Source organism: Trichosurus vulpecula, chromosome 1 (assembly GCF_011100635.1).
Source record: "Trichosurus vulpecula isolate mTriVul1 chromosome 1, mTriVul1.pri, whole genome shotgun sequence".
NCBI classification, from domain to species: domain Eukaryota; kingdom Metazoa; phylum Chordata; class Mammalia; order Diprotodontia; family Phalangeridae; genus Trichosurus; species Trichosurus vulpecula.
In genome coordinates this window covers 126,238,558-126,262,932 of record NC_050573.1, presented here as the reverse complement: position 1 = coordinate 126,262,932, position 24,375 = coordinate 126,238,558, and positions in this window count along the sequence as shown.

The window sequence follows — 24,375 nt, the reverse complement described above, 5'->3', positions numbered from 1 at the left end:
TTGTCAATAAAGCCTCTGTCTTTACTTTGAGAGACCTCTGATTCTTATTTCTGTAAGGGGTTACTGTCCCACCCAGTATTAATTGTTACTAATGATAGTTTCAACACCCCAGTAATAATTTCAGAATACTTAAAAAAGAGATACAAGTGGTGGAATAGGGAAAAAATACCTACATTGTGGCATGGTATTAAAGTACATACAGTTGAGTGGAGTCTGAAAAGGAGAGAAGGGTGACGGGCCTTGGCACTTTCTCAAAATCACTTTCCTGGAGGTACTCATCAGTGGGAAGAGATGGTCACAGAGTGGAAGAATCTTCTAGCAGGAGAATAGAATGGCAGTATATTATTGAAATCCAGATATTTAAGAGGAGATTCTTCTCTATGAAGTAGAATTCAGGGTCTCAGATCCATAGATCTCAAAACCAGAACTTAAAGGTTGATTTATGGATCTCAACTTGAACCTGTACCACCATTTCCCCTGGTTCTGGTTCTTGCTTTGATAGTGTTTGGACTGAACAGATCTGGGGACCCCAGCAACCCTTTCTTTTGACCTTCAACTTTCTGCAGTCAGGCAGTACCTGGGGCCATCCATCTCCCAACCCTGAGACTATCTGGCTCTCCCCTGGGGACCAACCACACCTTCCCTTCACCTTTGGTGCCAAAAGCTCAACCTCTTAGACCCACCAAAACTTCTCCTCCAAGGCAGATGTCTACACGCAGGCCACCTAGTGCTGCCAGTCCCTGGGTTTCTATTTTGACCACATAGGTTAGGGTGTAGGGTGTGTTCAGGGAGGACTGGTACCTCTGATGTGATGGCTGCTGAGCCCTTTTCAATTCTGGTGTCCGCCTATTCCACACAACTCTCACCTGTGACTCCAAGAAGCCGTGGCATGCACAGCAGCCACATCCCAGTAAACCATTTTGACAGATGGGCTGAACCAGGTTGACGGTAATGAAAGGGTCTTAAACCCACTGGTGATTTGGGGGGTGGGGGGTGACTACCCCAAGCATGTGAAGACTTCCCCTGGTGGAATGGGAAGATGAGAACAATTTCTTCTAATGGCCATGAAGGCAGCTGAAGCAAGCACTGTGGAGTGCTTAGAGCTTGGTTAGACATCAAAGACACCAAGGTCATCCACTGCATCTTAAGCCATCACCAGTTGTCTTGATTCAATCTTGCCACTGGACTTCATGCAACTCTGTCTCACTTAAATCCAATTTATGCATGAATCAAAAGACAATGCCCATACCATTTTACCATTATAACTATCTCAAAGTCCTGTGGTGACAGGCAGGTGACAAAGCAGCAGGCGTGGATACACTGGGTGCTGTAGTCACAATCCTGCACGAAGCTGGCCCAGGCCTTAGGGTCATTTCTTACTTGAAGCAGCAGTGGGATGCGGCAGCCCCCTGGGTGTCTGAGCAGCCTTTCAAGGATTGCACTTCTCACCTCCTGGTGTGAGGAAGGGGCTAGAAAAAATGCCTTAAAAATTGTCTGCTTACCCAACCCTGGCCTGATTACCATGGTGGGCAGGAATCCCACTCTGTGGTTGAAGCATAAAGAAATGTTCAAAAACATCTGCAAAGACTATTCCACTCATCATTGGCACATGGAATGTGTGTACACTTACAGACAACACAAAATCCAATAGACCTGAAAGATGAATGGCTCTTGTTGCAAGAGAACTCAGTAGGTATTGCATCCAAATAGCAGCCCTGAGTGAAACAAGGATGGCAAATGAAGGCCAGCTTACTGAAGTGAGACCTGGATACATGTTTTTCTGGAGTGGCTACAGTGAAGGGGAGTACCTTGAAGCTGGCATGGGTTTTGCAGTCAAATCTAATCTAGTCAACAAGCTTGTATGCCTGCCAAAAGGAGTGAATGACAGGCTCTGGACAATGCAATTGTCACTTGCAGGAAAATATTGCACCGCCATCATCAGTGCCTTTGCTCCCACTATGACAAACCCTGATGAGGTCAAAGAAAAATTTTATGAAGACCTGGAGACCCTTATCATCAATGTGCCAAAAGAGGACAAGTTTATAATTCTCAGCCACTTTAATACTAGAGTAAGCTCAGACTACCAGATTTGGCAGAGAGTCCTAGGGAGGAATGGAGTTGGAAACAGCAACAGCAATGGTCACTTACTACTTGTGTAGTGTGGAGACTTGTGCATCTCATGACCTTCTCATCACCAAAACTGCCTTGCATTTACCTAAACACAATAAAACTTCACAGCAAACATTGGCATTTAATAGACTATGTAATTGTAAGGAGAAGAGACAGACAGGATGTGAAAGTGATGAAGGCGATGTGTGGTGCAGAGTGCTGGACTGATCATAGACTTATTCTTTCCAAGCTAAATATTCACATTCAGCAAAAGTGGTGCCTCCAAGGCAAAATGGCTACCAAAAAAATTAACGTCAACGAATTAGAGATTTTCTCTGAGCCTGAACAGTTTGTTGCTAATTTGGAGAGAAAATTGAGCCAACAAACACCTGGCCATAGTAGAGCAGAAAAAGAGTGGGCAGCTTTCAGAGATCTGGTGTATAGCATTACATTTGCTCATCTGGGTCATACATTCATAAACACCAAGACTGGTTTGATGAAAATGATGGGGAAATTCAGAAGCTGCTAAATGAAAAATAGGAACTTCACAGGGTTTGCCAGCAGGATAGCTTATCCATTTCTAGGAAGGCAGCATTTAATTCCATCAAAAGTAAAGTTCAAGCAAAACTTAGAGAGATGCAGAATTCTTGGCTCAGTAAGACGACAGATGAAATTCAGTTTTATGCTGACAGAAATAATCCAAAGTGCTTCCATGATGCCCTGAAGGCTATTTATGGGCCAAAGACCTATGGTGCATCCCAACTACTCAGTGCTAACAGAGCCACATTAATTACTGATAAGGACATGATCCTGGAGAGATGGGCTGAACACTTCCAGTGTTCTTAAGAGACCATCATCAATCAATGCTGAAGCCATTGACTGTTTACCTCAGGTTGAAGTCAATCGCTCCCTAACTGAAGCTCCAAATGTAGAAGAGCTTTTGAATGCCATTAGGCTGCTTCCATGTGGCAAAGTGCCTGGTCCTGATTCTATTCCAGCTGAGACTTACAAGGTAGAGGGTCCATTGCTTATACAAAAGATAACTGAAATATTCCAGGTTATATGGCAAGAGGAAGTTATCCCCCAGGAGTTCAAGAGTGCCTCCATTGTTCATGTCTATAAGGGTAAAGGAAATAGATTGTCCTATGACAATCACAGTGGGGTCTCTCCATTAGTCATTGCCAGCAAGATTCTTGCCAGAGTCCTCCTTAATAGACTGATCCTTTACCTGGAAGATGGTCATCTACCTGAGAGCTAGTGTGGCTTCAGAAAGGGTTGAGGAACAGTCAATATGGTGTTTGCTGTCTGACAACTCCAGGAGAAATGCCAGGAGCAGAACAAAGGTTTGTACAAAATATTTGTAGATCAGACAAAGGCCTTTGATACTGTTAGTCATTGGGGTTTATGGAAAATTATGTCAAAATTTGGTTGCCCAGAGAAGTGCATCAGCAGTGTATGTCAATTTCATGACAGCATGCTTGCCTGGGTTCTAGATGATGAACAATGCCCTCATGCCTTCCCAGTCACCAATGGAGTGAAAAAAGGCTGTGTGCTTGCTCCCATGCTTTTTATCATAATGTTTTCAGCCATGTTGTCAAATGTTTTCAATGAGGATGAACACGGTATCAAGGTCAGCCTTGGTAAATTCTTCAACTTGAAAAGGCTACAAGCCAAGACCAAAGTGGAGAGAGTATTGGTGCATGATCTTCTATTTGTGGATGACTGTGCACTCAGTGCAGGCTCTGAAGCTGAGATGCAATGAAGTATGGATCAATTCTCTGCTGCTTGCACTAATTTTAGCCTAACAATTAACACCAAGAAAACACAGGTATTCCATCAGCCACCACCACACCATCCATATGTGGAACCATCAGTTACAGCAAATGGAGAAGTTTTGAATGCTGTGGATAAGTTTATTTACCTTGGTAGTGTACTTTCTAGGGATGTACACATTGATAATGAGGTTGACACATGCATTGTCAAAATTAGCTCAGTGTTTGGGAGGCTCCAAAGGAAAGTATGGGAGAGAAGAGGTATTAGACTGACTACCAAACTGAAGGTCTACAGAGCTGTGGTGCTGACTTCATTGTTGTATGACTATGAAACCTGGACAGTCTACCAGCACCATGCTAGGAAACTGAATTGCTTCCATTTGAATTGTCTTAGGAAGATTCTGAAGATCACCTGGCAGGATTAAGGTAACAGATCAGTGTCCTCACTTGAAATAAACTGCCAAGCATTCAAACTCTGCTTCAGAGAGCACAACTCTGATGGGATGGCCACGTTGTTCAAATGTAAAATGCACACTTGCCAAACAGACTATTTTATGGAGAACTCACACAGGGCAAGTGCTCACATTGTGGTCAGAAGAAGAGATACAAGGACACTCTCAAGGTCTCTCTCAAGAACTTTGGAACTGATTGTTTGACATGGGAGACATTGTCACAGGACCACTCAGCATGGCATGCCCACATTAGAGAAGGTGTTGTGCTCTATGAGCAAAGCAGAATTGAAAAAGCTCACAGGAAACACCAGATGCATAAATTTAGAGTATCCACCCCAAATGTTCACATGGACTATTTGTGCCTGACCTGCAATAGAGCATTCCAAGCTCATAATGGCCTGATCAGCCACAGTGGGACACATTAAATCTTGATTCAAGCATAGTGATGTCATTTTCTCCATCTTTGAGAATGAAGGACAACAACCAACCAACCATTTCAACCATAATGAAGTCACCCTCCTTGGGTGTTGCATTTCTGTGTTCTGTTTTGTTTTTCTGTGAGCTGGTGAAAAACAAATGTAAAGGTGCCAAGACCCTTATGAGATTCCAGAACCAGAGTGGGGGCCATGTCCTCCTCCAGGCTGCATAGAAATCTGCCCAAGATGAGTAGGGCTGCAACTCAGATGCTGTGGAGGCTGCCCTGAGTCTGGAGAAGGGCCTGAAGCAGGCCCTCCTAAAGCTGCACAACCTGAGCCAAGGCACCCACACCTCTGTGACTTCCTGGACAGCCACAATCTGGGTTAGGAGGTGAAGTTGCCAAAGAGCTTGGGCAACCACCTGACCACTCTGCACCACATGCAGATAGACCTCCAGTTTGGGCAGGATGAGTACCTGTTCCAGAGGCTGAGCATGAAGCACAACTAGGGGGAGCAGCCTGGGCAGGCATCCTCAAAGCTGAACTGAGAAGGCAGTGCTATGCCCACAATAAAGCTAGCTGCTCACCAAAAAAAAAAAAAAAAGTGACTGTCAAAGCTATCATTTCTGCTTTTTCTGAGAAAGCTGTCATTTCCTCCATACCATCTAAACCCAAATTTAAGTCTCTGCCATCACTGGAAGATATTTCTGGTATTTCACAAATAAATCCCAACTCAACCACAGCAATAAAAGAAATTCATTTGGCATGAAAGAGATTATAACAATTAAATATAGTTGGTTTAAATAAAAATCAATTGCCTACCAAACAACCCCGAGGGAGAATTATTCAATTAAATATGCCAGAGTTAAAACTATCTTGAAGAGTTATACAAGTATATAAATAATACATACAAAATAAAAACAAAGTAGTTTAGAATGTGTGCCCACTAGCAGCTGGGAGAAATAGAAAAGCCTTCCTGGGCGGAACCAAGATGGTGGAGAGAAGCCATGAAATTATTTGGCCTCTCCTCAGTTTCCCTCAGAAACATCATTAAATCAAGCCTCCTAAAGAATTCTGGAGTGACAGAATCCACAAAAAGACAGAACAAAACAATTTTCCAGCCCAAGAGAACTTAAAAGAACAGTCTGTCTCACTTGGATCAAAGGAGAGCAGAGCCCAGCATAGGCAATGTTCACCCAATCAAGCCAAAGGCTTCTTAGCCACAGCCCTGATCAGAAAATGAGGCCCCGAATATAAGTCATTCCCCAACTTAGAAATGGTCAAAGGATATGAACAGATGGTTTTCAGAGGAAGAAATTAAAGATATCTATAGGCATATGAAAAAATGCTTGAAATCACTACTGATTAGAGAAATGCAAATCAAAACAACTCTTAGGTATCATCTCTCTCCTGTCAGATTGGCTAAAATAACAAAACAGGAAAATGATAAATGCTGGAGAGGATGTGGGAAAATTGGAACATTGTTACATTGCTGGTGGAGTTGTGAACTGATGCAGCCATTTTGGAGAGCAATTTGGAACTATGCCCAAAGGGTTATAAAAATGTTCATACCCTTTGACTCAGGTTTATCCCAAAGAGATCACACAAGTGGGAAAAGGACCCATGTGTACAAAAATACTTATAGTGGCTCTTTTTGTGGTAGTGAAGAATTGGAAATCAAAGGGATGCCCATCAATTGGGGAATGACTGAACAAGCTGTGGTATATGAAGGTAATGGAATCCTATAGTGCTATAAGAAATGGGGATGATATGGACTTCATAACAACCTGGAAAAACCTACACGACATAATACTGAGTAAGTGGAGCAGAGCCAGGAGAACATTATACACAACCACAGATATATGGATTCTGTGAGGACTAATCCTGACAGACTTTGCTCTTCTCAGCAATACAAGGTACAAAGACAACTCCAAAGGACTCACAATGGGGAATGCTATCTACATCCAGAGAAAGAACTACGAAGTATGAATGCAGATCGAGGCACACTTCATGCTCGTCTTTTTCTCCCCCCCTTTTTTTTCTCTCTTTTGCATTTGTTCTTGGGTTGTGTTTTTGTTTTTTTTTTTGGTTCTGTTTGCTCTTTCTCATGATTCATTCCATTGGTCATAATTCTTCTCCACAACTTGACTAGTATATAAATTAATTCAATGTGAAGTTATAAATGGAAGTTATATGGGATTGCATGCTGTCTTGGGGAGAGAGGGTGTGACGGAGGGGAGAAAATCTGGAACTCAAAATTATGTAGAACTGTGTGTTGCAAACTAAAAAGAAAAAGAAAAAATAAAAAGAAAAAAAAACAAATTAAAAAAATAAAATGAGGCCCCACGGTTCTGGATTAGTGGCACAGCAGGCTAGCTGTGAGGCCTCCAGCTCCAGTGCAGCAGGAAAACTGCCATTCCCAGACCCCAGAGCACAACAGGTGAGTCTAGGCCAAGCTCACCCAGTGGAGTAAGCAAACCGCCAGACCCAAAGCTCCAGGCACAGAAAGCTAATGACCAGGCCCCTGGTATGCAGTGCAAGAAATTTGAGACAGTGTGTCCTGTTTCCCAAGAGCAGTCAGATCCATGGAGAAGAGAAGAATTTATGACCAAACAAGAGATAGAAAAAATTATGAAATGTAAAATAGATGATTTTATTACATTAAATATAAAAGGTTTTACAAAAAAATGCCAATGCAAACAAGATTAGAAGGAAAACAGAAACATGGGAAACAATTTTTTCCAGCCAGTGTTTCAGATAAATACCTCATTTCTCAAATACATACAGAACTGAAGTAAATTTACAAGAATACAAGTCATTCCCCAATGGATAATTGGCCAAAGGATAAAAGGGCAAATGAACAAGTAGTTTTCAGATGAAGAAATTTAAATTATCTATATTCGTATGAAAAAAAAAATGCTCTAAATCAATATTGATTAGAGAAATGCAAATTGAAACAACTCTAAGGTACCACCTCACACTTATCAGATTGGCTGATATGACAGCAAAGGAAAATAATAAATTTTGGAGAAGATATGGGGAAATGGGAACACTACTGCATTGTTGGAGTTGTGAACTGATCCAACCATTCTGGAGAGCAATTTGGAATTATACCCAAAGGGTTATAAAATTATGCATCTCCTTTGATCCAACAATACTAGCATTTGGACTATATCCCCAAGAGATCATAAAAAAGAGAAAGGGACTCACATGTATGAAAGTATTTATAGCAGCTCTTTTTGTGGTAGCACAGAATTAGAAATTGAAATGATGCCCATCAATTGGATAATGCCCAAGCAAATTCTGGTATACAAATGTAATGGAATGCTATTGTTCTATAAGAAATGATGAGGAGGAGGATTTCAGAAAACCTGGAAAGACTTGCATGAATTGATGCTGAATTAAGTAAAACAGAACCAGGAGATTATTGCACACAGTAACAGCAACATTTTGTGATGATCAACTATGAAAGACTTTACTCTTCTCAGCAATACAACGATTCAAGACAATTCCAAAAGACTCATGAAGAAAAGTGCCATCCACATCCAGAAAAAGAGTTATGGAGTCAGAATGCAGATCAAAGCAAACTATTTCCACTTTTTTCTCATGTTTTTTCCCTTTTGTTTTGATTCTTTTTTCACAACATGACTAATGTGGAAATATGATTAATATGATTGTACATTTGTAACCTAAAATTTATATTAAAGTAGATGAGATCTCTCATAAGAAAAAAAGAGAAAGAGAAGCCTTCATGTTTGGTGATAGACCAAGAATCAAGAGACTGTAATCTTTTTTTTTTGTTGTTGTTATTTTGGTGTGGTTTTTTTGAGGGTGAAAGGCAGGGCAATTGGGTTTAAGTGACTTACCCAAGGTCAAACAGCTAGTAAGTGTGTCAAATGTCTGAGGCCAAATTTGAACTCAGGTTCTCCTGACTCCAGGGCAGGTGCTCTATTCACTGCACCACCTAGCTGCCCCAGACTGTAATCTAATGCAGGAGACTCTAATCTAATCCAAGGCACTTTCTACCTACATGATAATGAGGTATGTTTAAAATCTCTGAGTTTCAGTTTCTTCATTTATACAGTGAGAATAGAACACAATGCTTGCATTTCCAACTGGAAGGATTGTTGAAATGAATGTGCTTTGCTAACATTAAGGCATTATAAACAGATGAGTCATGGCAGCATAATGAAATGGGAATTTGTCTAATAATCAGGAGATCTAAATTCTTGTTCTGCCTCTATTTCAATGCATGTGTCCATGAAGAGAAAAAAAAAAACCTTTTTTTAATGTTGCAGTTTCCTCTCCTTTAAACTGTGATTACCAAATCTGCAATACCTACCTCACAGATATGAAAGGAGATAATTTCATGGAAAAACACTTTTTAAACTAAAAGTTTTTTTGCAAATTTCAGGGATTATTGGTATTCAATTCAGCAAATATTTATGAAGTGTTTGAATCCACTCTTTCCAGAGACCAAGGAAGTAAAAGAGAATATGCTCCCATTTGGGGACTTTTTAATATGAAACTAATTACATTTAAATGGTGATTGTGATAAGCTCTTCCTTTGGCTCCTCAGGTCTAGCCTCTGTCCTGACTTCTGCCTCTCGCTTCTTTGCAGGATTTATGCTTTGAGTTGTAAAATGTTTGGCCTGCCAGTGAGGAAACTTGTTAGAAATATTTTTCTGTGCTCAGAATGTCCAGGGGGTGCTTTCTTCTGTTTCACACTATAGAAAAGAATTGTGAGTAATGTTTTATACCCTTTTATACCTGATTTATAATTTTAATTATTAACATAGTTTTAATTAGTTTATATAGTCCACAAATACCTGTTTTAATATAATAAAACTAAACCTTAAAGCTGCTGGAGTTGTCCAGATTTAGGCTTTGCCAAAGATAATTACCAATGATACTAAGACGATACCAACTTTCAAAATTGCTAGTGGATGCAGTAATCAAAAATCTAATCCCTAGAGATGGATATTGAGGGAACATATCAGATGGCACATAATGAGCTATAAGAGCATGCAATTATCTCAATAGCTGATGAGCATACTTTTCTATATCCCTGAAGGAAGAATGTAACTTTTAAGTGAAGACCAGATATTCCAGTAGAGTCTGAGTTGAGAATGTGAGCCTGGAGCTTATAAACATAGTACACATGGTGCCTTATGAGATAAATGTTAGGTCCATCATGTTGGTATGGACCTACAGAAAAAAATTCTTTGCACAGATTTTATTTTTTAAATTGGATTCCCAGTTTTGGAGATCCACCAGTAAATTGCTGTTTTCCCTTGTTTGGGGCAGAAATTTTACAGACGTGTTCTAATGCATTTTATGTGCAAGTAATGCAAAAATTGTTTTTGTGTTACTTAGTTGAGTAATGATATCTAGAGTTTCACTAAAAGTAGCATAATAAATTACTAAATGTTGACTCATAACTCAAAAATCTATTTGTTTGATTTGGTTTTGTTTTTTAACAAACCTATATTACTCTCCTTAGTATGAGATTCTTATGAATTATCTAAAGTCTGTCAGATAGCTTTGCCTCTTGACTTAGAAATCCTGGGTAATCATCATTATGTGTTTAATCCAATTAAGATAAAGTAAAAATATTTTTGCATAACTTTCTTGGAATAACATGTTTTATCTTTCTTTAAACTTATGTTATTCTAAGCTTCCAAATAATCTTATGTTTAGCTGACATTTATATAGTCTTTTGAAGTTTGCAAAATGCTTCATACCCACCGTCCTCTTTAAGTCTTGCAACTACTCTAATAGTTTTGATAAAACAAAGTTAAAATATCAATAATGGGTATAATCTGACTTACACCAATAATTTTCCATTATCTTTAGAGAGAGAACACCAGTAACACTAGAGAATTTGTTTCTCATTTTAATAAACTTGAAGAGAAAATTATTGTAGGTGTCATTTTTGTATTTAGTTGTTATTTAGTATTTTTTGAGTATCAATTTAAACTGAGTTTAAGATGTATCTTAAAATGCCTCAAATATAAAACAATGTGCTCAAAAGCATTATTTTAATACATCTGCTAAAAAGGCAAAAAGATCCCCACTCATTACATTGAAAGGTCATTTTTTTATCTACTTAACACTTTTGACTTACTGTATTAGGTCTTTTTTTTATTCTTTTTTATAATTAACATTTTTTAATTTTAGTTTACAATGCGCAGTTCCACATAATTTTGATTTCAAGATTTTCCTCCCCACCCTCCCCAAGATGGCATTGAACCCAAAATATCTTCTACATATAACTTCTCATTGAACTTATTTACACCATAGTCAAGCAGTAAAGAAGAATTATGACCAATGGAATGAATCATGACAAAGAAGAAACAAAACAAAAAAAAAACCCAAAAACAAACAAAAGAGAAAAAAAACAAAGGGAGGAAACAAGGGAGAGCAAACAATGTGCCCCAATCTTCATTCATACTTCATAGTTGTTTCTCTGAATGTAGATCGCTCTTTCCATCATGAGTCCTTTGGAGTTCTCTTTGCACCTTGTATTTCTGAGAAGAGCAAAGTCTATCAGGGTTATTCATCACAGAATCCACATGTCTGTGGTTGTGTATAATGTTCTCCTGGTTCTGCTCTGCTCACTCAGCATTATATAATGTAGGTTTTTCCATGGTATTATGAAGTCCATATCATCCCCATTTCTTATAGCACAATAGGATTCGATTACCTTCATATACCACAAGCTCTTCAGCCATTCAACAATTGATGGGCATCCCCCTGATTTCTTATTCTTCGCTACTACAAAAAGAGCTACTGTAAATATTTTTGTACATATGGGTCCCTTTCCCACTTGTGTGATTTCTTTGGGATACAACCCTAGAAGTGGTATTGCTGGGTCAAAGGGTATTAACATTTTATAGCCCTTTGGGCATAGTTCCACATTGCTCTCCAGAATGACTGGATCAGTTCACAACTCCACGAGCAATGAAACAGAGTTCCAATTTTCCCACATCCTCTCCAGCATTTATCATTTTCCTGTTTCATCATTTTAGCCAATCTGACAGGAGAGATGTGGTACCTAAGAGTTGTTTTGATTTGCATTTTTCTAATCAGTAGTGATTTTGCGCATTTTTTCATATGCCTACAGATATCTTTAATTTCTTCCTCTGAAAACTGTCTGTTTATATCCTTTGACCATTTCTCAATTGGGGAATGATGTGTATTCCTGTAAATTTGACTCAGTTACCTGTATATTTTAGAGATGAGGCCTTTATCAGAGACACTGGTTGTAATGATTTTCTCCCAATTTTCTGCTTTCCTCCTAATCTTGGTTGCATTGGCTTTGTTCATACAAAAACTTTTCAATTTAACATAATCAAAATTATCCATTTTGCATTTTGTAATGCTTTCTATCTCTTCTTGTGTCATGAATTCTTTGCTTTTCCATAAATCTGATAGGTAAACTCTTCCTTCCTTTCCCAAATTGCTTATAGTATCAGCCTATATTCCTAAATCATGAACCCATTTTGACTTTATTTTGGTATATGGTGTAAGATATTGGTCTATGCCCAGTTTCTGCCCTACCATTTTCCAATTTTCCCAGCAGTTTTTGTACAATAGTGAATTCTTAGCCCAGAAGCTGGATTCCTTGGATTTATCAAAGAGTAGATTGCTATAGTCTTTGACTACTGCATCTTGTGTACCTAACCTATTTCACTGATCCATGACTCTGTTTCTTAGTCAGTACTAGGTAGTTTTGATGACTGCTGCTCTATAGTACCATTTAATATCTGGTATGGCTAGGCCACCTTCCCTAGCTAGCATTTCTTATGATTAATACCCTAGATATTCTAGACCTCTTGTTCTTCCAGATGAATTTTGTTATTATTTTATCTGGCTCTGTAAAATAATTTTTTGGTAGCTCAATTGGTTTGGCACTGAATAAATAAATTAATTTAGGTAAAATTGTCATTTTTATTATATTAACTTGGCCTAACCATGAGCAACTGATATTTATCCATTTATTTAGATCTGATTTTGTTCACATGAAAAGTGTTTCACGACTATTTTTATATAGGCCCTGTTTTTATTTTTGGGGCAGATAGACTCCCAAATATTTTACAGTGTCTACAGTAACTTTGAATGGAATTTCTCTTTCTATCTCTTGCTGTTGGGCTTTGTTAGTAATGTATAGGAATGCCAAGGATTTATGTGGGTTTTTTTTATGTCCTGCAGGTTTTTTAAAGTTGTTTATTATTTCAAGTAGTTTTTTACTTGATTCTCTAAATAAATCATCATATCATCTGCAAAAAGTGATTAGTTTCTTCTTTGCCTATTCTAATTCCTTCAATTTCTATTTCTTCTCTTATTGCTACTGCTAATGTTTCTATCACCAAATTAAATAGTAGAGGTGATAATGGACATCCTTGTTTCACCCCTGATCTTATTTGGAATGCATCTAGCTTATCCCCATTACAAATAATGCTTGTTGATGGTTTTAGGTAGATGCTATTTATAATTTTAAGGAAGGCTCCATTTATTCCTATGCTTCCTAGTGCTTTTAATAGAAATGGGTTTTGTATTTTGTCAAAGGCTTTTTCTGCATCTATTGGGATGATCATATGGTTTCTGCTAGCTTTGTTGTTGATATGATCAATTATGTTGATAGTTGGCCTAATATTGAACCAGCCTTGCATTAATGGAATAAATCCTACCTGGTTGTAGTGTATTATTCTCCTGATAAGTTGCTGCAATCTTTTTGCTAATATTCTATTTAAAATTTTTGCATCAATATTCATTAGCGAAATTGATCTATAATTTTCCTTCTCTGTTTTGACTCATCCTGGTATGTGTATTAGCGCCATATTTGTTACATGAAAAGAATTTGGTAGGACTACTTCTTCACCTATTTTTCCAAATAGTCTTTAAAGTATAATAAATTGTTCTTTAAATGTTTGATAAAATTCACATGTAAAATTACCTGGCCCTGAAGATTTTTTCCTGAGGAGTTCATTGATGGCTTGCTCAATTACTTTTTCTGAGATGGGGTTATTTAGGAACTTTACTTCTTCTTCTGTTAATCTGGGCAATTTATATTTTTGTAGATATTCATCCATATCCTTAAGGTTGTCAAATTTATGGGAATAAAATGGGCAAAAAAAATTCCTAATTATTGTTTTAATTTCCCCTTCACTGGATATGAATTCACCCTTTTCATTTTTGATATTGGTAATTTGAGTTTTATTTTTTTAATCAAATTGACTAAAGGTTTATCCATTTTACTGGTTTTTTTTATAAAACCAGCTCTTGGTTTTATTTATTAATTCAATAGTTTTCTTGGTTTCAATTTTATTAATCCCTCCTCTGATTTTCAGTATGTCTAATTTGGTATTTAATTGGGGATTTTCAATTTGTTCTTTTTCTAGCTTTTTCAGTTGCATGCCCAATTCATTGATGTCCTTTTTCTCTATTTTATTCATGTAAGCATTTAGAGATATAAAACTTCCCCTAAGAACTGCTTTTGCTGCATCCATAAGTTTTGATATGGTGTCTCATTATTGTCATTCTCTTGAATGGAGTTATTGTTTCTATGATTTGTTCTTCAGCCCATTCATTCTTTAGAATTAGATTTAGTCTCCAATTAATTTTTAGCTTTTTTTCCCTGGCTCTTTATTACGATTAATTTTTATTGCATCCTGATCTGAAAAAGATGCTTTGATTACTTCTGCCTTTCTGCACTGGATTGTGAGGTTTTTATGCCATAGTAATGGTCAATTTTTTAGTATGTGTCATGCGCCACTGAGAAAGAAGTATACTCTTTTTATCCCCATTCAGTTTTCTCCAGAGGTCTATCATATCTGCCTTTTACAAGATTCTGTTCACCTCCTTAACTTCTTTCTTGTTTATTTTGAGTTTAGATTTAACAAGTTCAGAGAGGGAGAGGTTCAGGTCTCCCATTATTATAGTTTTGCTGTGTATTTCTTCCTGTGACTCTCTTAACCTCTCCTCTAAGAATCTGCATGCCATACTACTTGCAGCATATATGTTAAGCAATGATATTGCTTCATTGTTTATGGTGCCTTTTAGCAGCATGTAGTGTCCTTCCTTATCTCTTTTAATTAGATCTATCTTTACCTTTGCTTTGTCTGAGATTAGGATTGCTACCCCAGCTTTTTTACTTTAGCTGAAGGACAATATATTCTACTCCAGCCTTTTGCGTTTACCCTGTGTGTATCCCCGTTTCAAATGTGTTTCTTGTAAACAGCATATCGTAAAATTATGGCTTTTAATCCATTCTGCTATCTGTTTGTGTTTTATTGGAGAATTCATCCCATTCGCATTCACAGTTATGATTACTATCTGTGCCTTTTTCTCCACCCTATTTCCCCCATTTATGCTTTTATTTCTCCCTTTCCCCTTCCACTCCTCAACAAAGTTTTGATTTTGACCACCACCTTCCTCAGTTTACCCTCCTGCTTGATTCCCCTCCCTTACCTTACCCTTTTTCCCTTGCAACTTCTTCCCTCCCTTCTGACTACTCCCTCCCTTTTTCCCCCTTCCCCCTGCTACTACCTGTAGGACAAGTTAGATTTCTATACTTATCAGGGTATATTATTCCCTTCTTGAGCAAATCCAATGAGAGTAAAGCTCAGATACTGCTCTTCTTCCTCCCTTCTTTCCCTCTACTTCAATATGTTTTTGTGCCTCTTCATGCGATATAATTTATCTGTTTCTACTACCTCCTTACCTCTTCTTCCAGAACCATCCCTTTATATCTGTATAATTATACTTTTATCATTATATAGGTTATTTTATAATGACATCCACAGTCTATGAATATCTTTCAATTGTCATAATAAGTATACTATTCTCAAGATTGACATATATATGTATATATATATATATATATACACACACACACACATATATAAAACATATATAAAACAAAATAATCCTATATAGGATGTAATTAATTTGCCTCATAGATTAACTAGGGTTTCTTCCCCCATTTACCTTTTTATTTCTCTCTTTAGCTTTGTATTTGGAGATCAAATTTTCCATTGAGCTCTGGCCTTTTTATCAGGAAGCTTTGTAATTCCCTTATTTTGTTGAATATCCATCTCCTTGCCTGAAAAATTATGCTCAGTTTTGCTGGGTAGTTGATCCTTGGTTGTAGTCCAAGCTCCTTTGCCCTTCAGAATATCATATTCCAATTTTTCTTGTCAGTTAATGTAGAAACTGAAAAATCCTGCATGATTCTGACTGTAGTTCCATGATATTTGAATTGTTTCCTTTTGGCTGCTTGCAGTATTTTGTTCTTGACTTGATAATTCTGAAATTTGGCTATGATATTTCTTGGAGTTTTCAATTTGGAATCTCTTTCAAAGGTTGATCGGTGGATTCTTTCAATGACTATTTTCCCCTCTGGTTCTAGGACATCTGGGCAATTATCTTTGATAATTTCTTTGAAGATACTGTTCAGTTCCTTTTTTTTTTTCTTTGTGGCTTTCTGGAACAACAATAATTCTTATATTGTTTCTTCTGGATATATTTTCCAGGTCAGTTGTTTTTTTCAATCAGATATTTCATGTTTTCTTCTATTTTATCTGTCTTTACATTTGGTTTGACTATATCTTGATGCCTCATAGAGCTACTTGTTCAATTCTAATTTTTAATGAATTGCTGTCTTTGTTTTGCTTTTGAGTCTCCTTCTCCAATTAGTTGATTTTAACTTTCAGGCTGTCATTTTTTCTATTTAGATTCTGAGTCTCCTTAGCCATTTTGTGAATTTTACTTTTTAAAGATTTGATCTCATCAGTGGTTTTTTTCTTGTTTTTCCCAATTTTTCTTTTACATCCCTAATTTGTTCTTTAAAGTCCTCCTTTAGTTCTTCCAGGAATGCCTGTTGGACCTGACCAGTTCATATTCCATTTTGAGGTATCAGATGTGGGTATAGTGTCAGTGCTGTCCTCTTCTGAATTCATAGATTCTTAAGCCTAGGAAGAAAACAGGAGCTATTTCTATGGAAACATTCAGCTTCAGAGGAAGCAGGAAATCAGTACCTTTGGTGTCAAGGAAGCTTGGGATTTTTGTATCAGTTGACTTCCCTGTAACCACACTGGTTGATATTCAGGAGTTGAATATTTTGACACTCTCTATTATTTTGCATTTCTGTTTTCTCTAAGCCTTTGAATTTTCTGTGTTCTATTAAATGGTGAATGATTCTACATCACCTTCCTTTACAACCTACCATCTATTATTTATGCCTTAGGGAATGAACCAGCAAACATAACATCTTTATCTCCCTCCCCAGTGTTCAGAGAGAAGTGTTTAAAGAATAGAACAAGGAGAACTCTGGGTTTGTTTGAAAGGTACAGAATTTTAATATGCTTCAGAGTGCTGATTTTTGCTGCTTTTCCACAAGGAACTAAGGAAAGGATAAGTAGATGCAAGACTATTACTAACGATAGCCCCTGGGAAGAGCCTGAATAATTCAGGCAGGCCTATGTTTGGTTAAGGCCTATTCTAACAGTCTCAGATTCACTGGGGTTCATTGCTGTAGAGTTTAATTTTTCATTATAATTTATTGAACTTCACCATTCTCCTCACAGAATTGATGAGTTTATCTGTTTGCACTTCCTTACTGTTAACAAGTCATGAACCTCTACTATGTAACTGTAAAGTTTAGAATGTATCTAGGTGTATTAAATCTGAACTCTATCCATGAGCTACAAATCTTAAAATTCAATATTCCTGTTGAGTGACCATGCAGCCATTAATCATACATGTCCACTGAACTTTATCATAACATTTTAGGGTAGTTTTAATGTTAGGATTTTTTAATCCTTTATGTTGAGACCAAATCTATCTGTAAATTTCTACTTCTTGCATCTTGGTGCTAAGCTTATAAGTCTTTTCCTTCATATATATGAAAACCTCTTCAAATATTTGAAGATAAGTACTATGCCCCTGCTCAGTCTTCTCTTCTCCAGGCTAACCATACCCATTGCCATGAACTGATCCACATATAGTATGATATATAGTCCAGAGGTGACTAAGTGATACAGTGGATAGAGAGGTGAGTCTGGAGTCAGAAAAAATCTGAATCCAAATCCAGTCTCGGACACTTTCTAGCTGGGTGACGCTGGACAATCACTTAAATTGTCTGCCTCAGGTTCCTCATCTGTAAAATGGGAATTATAATAGCACCTATCTCCTAAGTTGTTTAAAAGGTAAAATAAGAAAATGTTTTTAAAGTGTTATGCAAATCTTAAGAAGTGTGATAAAAATAAATGGTAGCTTCTGTTATTATCATTATTATTATTCTATCTTGCTGCTCTTGTGGATAATTCTAGCTTTCACTGCAGCATATAAAATATTGCATCAATAATTAAACAAAATATTCCAGATGCAAAATGACAAGGATAGAACATAGTGAGACTGTCACTTAGATGAGTACAGATATATTTTTATGCAAGCAGCTTAAAAGCAAATTAGATCTTCTGGCTTCCAAATCAAATTGTTAACTCATATGAAACTCGCAGCTCACTAGAATCCCTCTCTTTACAGCAACCGTTTAGCTCTATCAACATATCATATTTAAGTATATTGTGTTTTATGCTTTAGAATTTTTTTTATTTTTTTTAATAAATTTATTTATTTATTTTAAGACATATCTTAAATTCAGTTTAAATTGATACTTAAAAAGTGAGAAAAGCAACTTAATGCAAAAAATGCAACTATGATAAAGAATTTTCTCTTCAAGTTAACTAAAATTCTAGTTCTATAAAATAATTCTTTGGTTATTTGATTGGTATGGTATTGAATAATTAAATTAACTCTAGCAATTTGTTCTGTTTTAGTTTTTTTTTTAACTTGGTTAAATGATGATTAATTTATCTGCTCCTTTTGAGACTGTTATTGATGTATTCTTTTTTAAAAAAAAAAATTTGTTTATAACACTCAATTCCAAAAGTTTTTGACTTCCAAATTTTCTGCCTTCCTTCTCCTCCCTCCTGCCCCCTCCAAGACTGTATGTAATCTGATATAGTTTCTACATATACCTTCACATTAAACTTCTTTTCCAGTAATCAAACTGTCAAGAAGAATTATAACCTATGAAATGAACCACGAGAAAGATGTAACGAAACCAAAAAATTTTTTTTTTAAAAGAGAGCAAATGTTTTGCTTCAATCTGCATTCAGATTCCATAATTCTTTCTCTGGATGTGGATAACCTTTGCTATCATGAGTCTTTTGGAATTGTCTTAGAACCTTACATTGTTGAGAAGAGCCAAGTCTATCAAAGTTAGTCATCACAGAAGTAATGTGTCTGTGGTTGTGTACAATGTTCTCCTGGTTCTGCTCCCTTCACTCATCATCAGATCATATAAGACTCTCCAGGTTCCTTTGAAGTCCTTCTGCTCCTCATTTATTATAGCACAAAAATATTTCATTACATTCATATACCAAAATTTGTTTAGCTATTCCCCAATTGATGGGCATCTCCTTGTTTTTCAATTCTTTGCCACCAGAAAAGGGATCTATAAATATTTTTGTACATAGAGGTCTTTCCCTCCTTGTATGATCTCTCTGGGATACAGCCCTAGAAGTGGTATTGCTGGGTCAAAGAGTATGCATGTTTTATAGCTCTTTGGGCACAGTACCAAATTGCTCTCCAGAATAGTAGGATCAGTACACAATCCCACCAACAATGTAATAGTGTTCAAATTTTCCCACATCTTCCCCAGCATTTATCATTTTCCTGTTTTCTTAAGTTAACCAATCTAACAGGAGAGATGTGGTACCTAAGAGTTGTTTTGGCTTGCATTTCTCTAATCAGTAGTGATTTAGAGCATTTTTTCATATGATTATAGGTAGCTTTCATTTCTTCTTCTGCAAACTGCCTGTTCATATTCTTCAACCATTTATCAAACAGAGAATGACTTGTACTCTTATAAATTTGACTCAGTTCCCTGTGTATTTTAGAGATGAGGTTTTTGTCAGAGACACTGGTTGTAAAAATTCTTTCCCAATTTTCTGCTTCCCTCCCTATCTTGGTTGCATTGGCTTTGTCTGCAGAAAACTTTTCAATTTAACATAATCAAAATTATCAATTTTGCATTTTGTTATGCTCTCTGTCTCTTGCTTAGTCAAAAATTCTTCCCTTCTCCACAAGTTTGACAGGTAAACTATTCCCTTCTCTCCCAAAGTGCTTATAGTATCAGCCTTTATATCTGAGTCATGAACCAATTTTGACATTGTTTTGATATATGGAGTAAGATGTTGGTCTGTGCCCAATTTCTGCCATACTATGTCCCAGTTTTTCTGGCAGTTTTTGTGGAATAGCAAGTTCTTACCCCAGAAGCTGGACTTTTTGAGTTTATCAAAGAGTAGATTACTATATTCGTTTACTACTGTGTCTTATGTACCCAACCTATTTCACTGATCCACCATTTATTTCTTAGCCAGTACCACATAGTTTTGATGATTGCTGCTTTAGAGTACAGTTTATTATCTGGTATGGCAAAGCCTCCTTTCCTAGCACTTCTTTTCATTAATTCCCTTGATAGTCTGGATCTTTTGTTCTTCCAGATGAATTGTGTTATTATTTTATCTAGCTCTGTAAAATAATTTTTGGCAGTTTGATTGGTATGGCACTGAACAAATAAATTAATTTAGGTAAAATTGCCATTTTTATTATATTAGCTCAGCCTAACCATGACCAAATCATGCTTTTTCCATTTATTTAGATATGACTTTATTTGTGTGAGAAGTGTTTAGTAACTGTGTTCATATAGTTCCTGCATTTGTATTGGCAGGTAGATTCCCAAATATTTTATAGTATCTACAGTAACTTTAAATGGAATCTCTTTCTATCTTTTGTTGTTGGGCTTTGTTAGTATTATATAGAGATGTCAAAGATTTATCTGGGTTTATTTTATATCCTGCAATTTTGCTAAAGTTATTTATTATTTAAAGTAGTTTTTTTGCTTAATTATTTAGGATTCTGTAAGTATATCATCACATCATCTGCAAAGAGTGATAACTTAGTTTCTTCACTGCCTATGCTAATTCCTTCAATTTATTTTTTTTTCTTTTGGCTAAAGCTAACATTTCTAGTACCCAATTGAATAATAGGGGTGATAATGGGCATCCTTGTTTCACCTCAATCTTATTGGAAGTGCATATAGCTTATCCCCATTACATATAATGCTTGCTGATGGTTTTAGGTAGATGTTACTTATTTTAAGACTCCATTTATTTCTATGCTTTCTAGTGTTTATGATAGAAATGTGTGTTGTAGTTTATCAAAAGCTTTCCTGCATCTATTGAGATAATCATATGGTTTCTGTGATATGATCGATTATACTGAAAGTTTTCCTAATATTGAACCAGCCTTGCATTCCTGGAATAAATCCTGTTAGTAGTGTATTATTCTTACAGTAAATTGCTGTAATTTTTTTTTAATATTTAATTAAAATTTTTGCATCTATATTCATAAGGATAATTGGTTTATAATTTTCTTTCTCTATTTTTGCTCTCCCTGGTTTAGGTATTATTACCATACTTGTGTCATAAAAAGAATTTGGTAGGACTACTTCTTTGCCTATTTTCACAAATAGTCTATAAAGTATTGGAATTAATTGTTCTTTAAATGTTTGATAGAATTCACTTTTAAATGCATCTGGCCCTGGAGATTTTTTCCTGGGGCGTTCATTGATGGCTTGCTCAATTTACTTTTCTGAGATGGGGTTATTTAAATATTTTACTTCCTCTAAGAGCATGTTTTATGAAAAAAAAATAATAAAATAGATAAACCTTTGGTCAATTTGATTTAAAAAAAGAAAATTGTCCTCATTTAGAGTCATAAATTTTCCACTAAATACTGCTTTGGCTGCATCCCACAAATTCTGTCATGTTGTCTATTCACATTATTTGGGTTGTTGTCATTCACTTTGATGAAATTACTGATTGTCTTGATGATTTGTTTTCTGACCTCATTCTTTAGGATTAAATTATTTTGTTTCCAATTAATTTAATCTATACTTCCATGGTCCTTTATTGAATGCAATTTTTATTGTATTTTTGGTCTAAAAAGGATGAATTTAATATTTCTGCTTTTCTGCATTTGGTTGTGAAGTTCTTATGCCCCAATTCATGGTTAACTTTTGTGAAGGATCCATATGCAGCTGAGGAAAAAAAAGGAATTTCCTTTTTTATTTCCATTCAGTTTTCTTCAGAGGTCTGTCCTATCTAACTTTTCTAAGATTCTATTCCTCTCTTTGACTTCTTCCTTATTTATTTTAAACTTAAATTTATTTAGCACTTAGAGGGGAAAGTTGAGGTTGCCCCCATTATAATTTTACTTTTGCCTCCTGCAATTCATTTAACTTTCCCTTCAAGAATTTAGATCCTATGCCATTGGGTGCATATATGTTTAGCATTGATATAACTTCATTGTTTATAGTGCGATTTAGACTATGTCAACCCACTTTTCTCTTTTAGTTAGGTCTGTTTTTACTTTTATTTTGTCTGAGATTATAATTGCAACCCCTGCCTTTTTTTAATTCTGTCAAAGTTTATGAGATCTTCCTCCAGCCCCTTATTTTAACTCTATGTATGTCGGACTACTTTAAGTGTGTTCTTTTAAACAGCATATTTTTGGATTCTGGTTTCTAATCCATTCTGCTATTTGCTTTTGTTTTATGGGTGAGATCATCCCCTTCATATTCATTGTTATGATTACTGAGTGTCTGTTTTCATCCATCCTATTTTCTTCTGTTTATCCTTCTCTCCTTCTCCCTCTCCCCCCTTTCTGGCCCTCCTACAAATTCTGTTTTACTTCTCAACACTGCTTTGCTTTATCCAGTCTCCCTTTTATCATAATTAATTTCTCTTATCTTCTTTCCCTCCTAATTCTCTGTTGAGCAAGATATATTTCCATTCCAGACTCTGTGTGTGTGTGTATCCCCCCTTGACCAATTTAGATAAGATGTGGCTTCACCACATTTCCCCCCTCACTCTAAATGCTCTTCCTTGCATGCCTCTTTTACAGGAGAATATTTTCCCATTTCTTCATCTTCCTTTGCCCTTCTCCCAGGGCATACTCTTTCTCACCCATCATTTTTTTTTACATCATCCCAACATCACTGACTCATTTTACACCATATGTCTACTTAGAACCCTTCTAACTATTCTAATAAAGTTCTTAAAAGTTACACACATCATTTTCATATGTAGAAATACAAACAGTATAATGTTAATGAGTTCCTTTTGATTGCTTTTCCATGTTCATTATTCTATGTTTCTCTTGAGTCTTGTGTCTGAAAGTCAAAATTTTATTCTATTTAAAATTTCTATTCTATATAAAACGTATATAAAAGACCAGTGCTGGAGTTTTCATTAGGATTCCTTGAAAGTCCTCTATATCATTGACTCTCCATTTTTTTCCTCAAAGAATTATACCCAGTTTTTCTGGGTAGGTTAGCATTGATTATACGTCTATCTCTTTTACTTCTGGAATATCTTATTCTGAGCTCTCCAGTCCTTTAATGTGGTAGCTGAAAAACCTTATGTAGTCTTGCTGGTGGCTCCATAATATTTGATTTTCATATATGGATGCTTGAAATGTTTTCTCTTTGACCTGGGAACTCCAGAATTGGGATCTAATTTTTCTGGAAGTTTTCATTTTAGGAATGCTTTAAGATGGTGAGTATTATAGTCTTTCCATTTCTAAGTTACCCTCTGCTTCTAGGATATCAGGGCACTTTTCTGTGATAACTTCTTGAAATACAATTTATAGTTTATTTCTTTGATCATGGCATTCAGGTAGTCCAATTAATTCTCAAATTATCTCTCCTAAAACTATTTTCTAGATCACTTGTTTTTCCAATGAAATATTTCACATTTTCTTCTATTTTTTCATTCTTTTCATTTTGTTTTATTGTTTATTGATGTTTCCTGGAGCCATTAGTGTCCAATTTCTCAATTATAATTTTTAAGGAATTATTTTCTTCAGTGAGCTGTTCTACCTCCTTTCCAACTAGACCAATCATTCCTTTTAAGGAGTTATTTTCATTAGTGAATTTTGTAACTCCTTTTCCACTTGGCCTAGAAAGATTTTTAAGGAGTTACTTTCTCCAGTGAAATTTTGTGCCTCTTTTTCTGTTTGGACAATTCTGTTTTTTTTAAGGTAATTTTCTCTTCATGATTTTTGTGCCTCTTTTACCAAGTTGTTAATTGTCTTTTCATACTTTCCTTCCCTTACTTTAATTTCTTTACCTAATTTCCCTATACCATTTATTTGATATTGAAAATAATTTTTAGCTCTTCTAGGAATTTTTATTGGGCTCGTGTCCAATTCACAATTTTCTTTGAGGCTTTGCTTATAACTGTGTTGATTTCATTTTCTTCTTTTGAATTTGTTTTTATCTTCCTTCTCACCATAGTAGATTTTTATGCTCAGGTTATTTTCTTGTTGTTTGCTCATTTTTCAAGCCTATTTTTAAAAAAAACTTTCAATTTATTTTAATGTTAAGTTCTGTTCACAGTGTGGGGGGAGAGGCCCTTTCCCAATAATTGGACATTTTCATGGTGCCATTTCCAAGTCCATTTCTGGGATTTGAATATTTTTGGTACTACTAAGG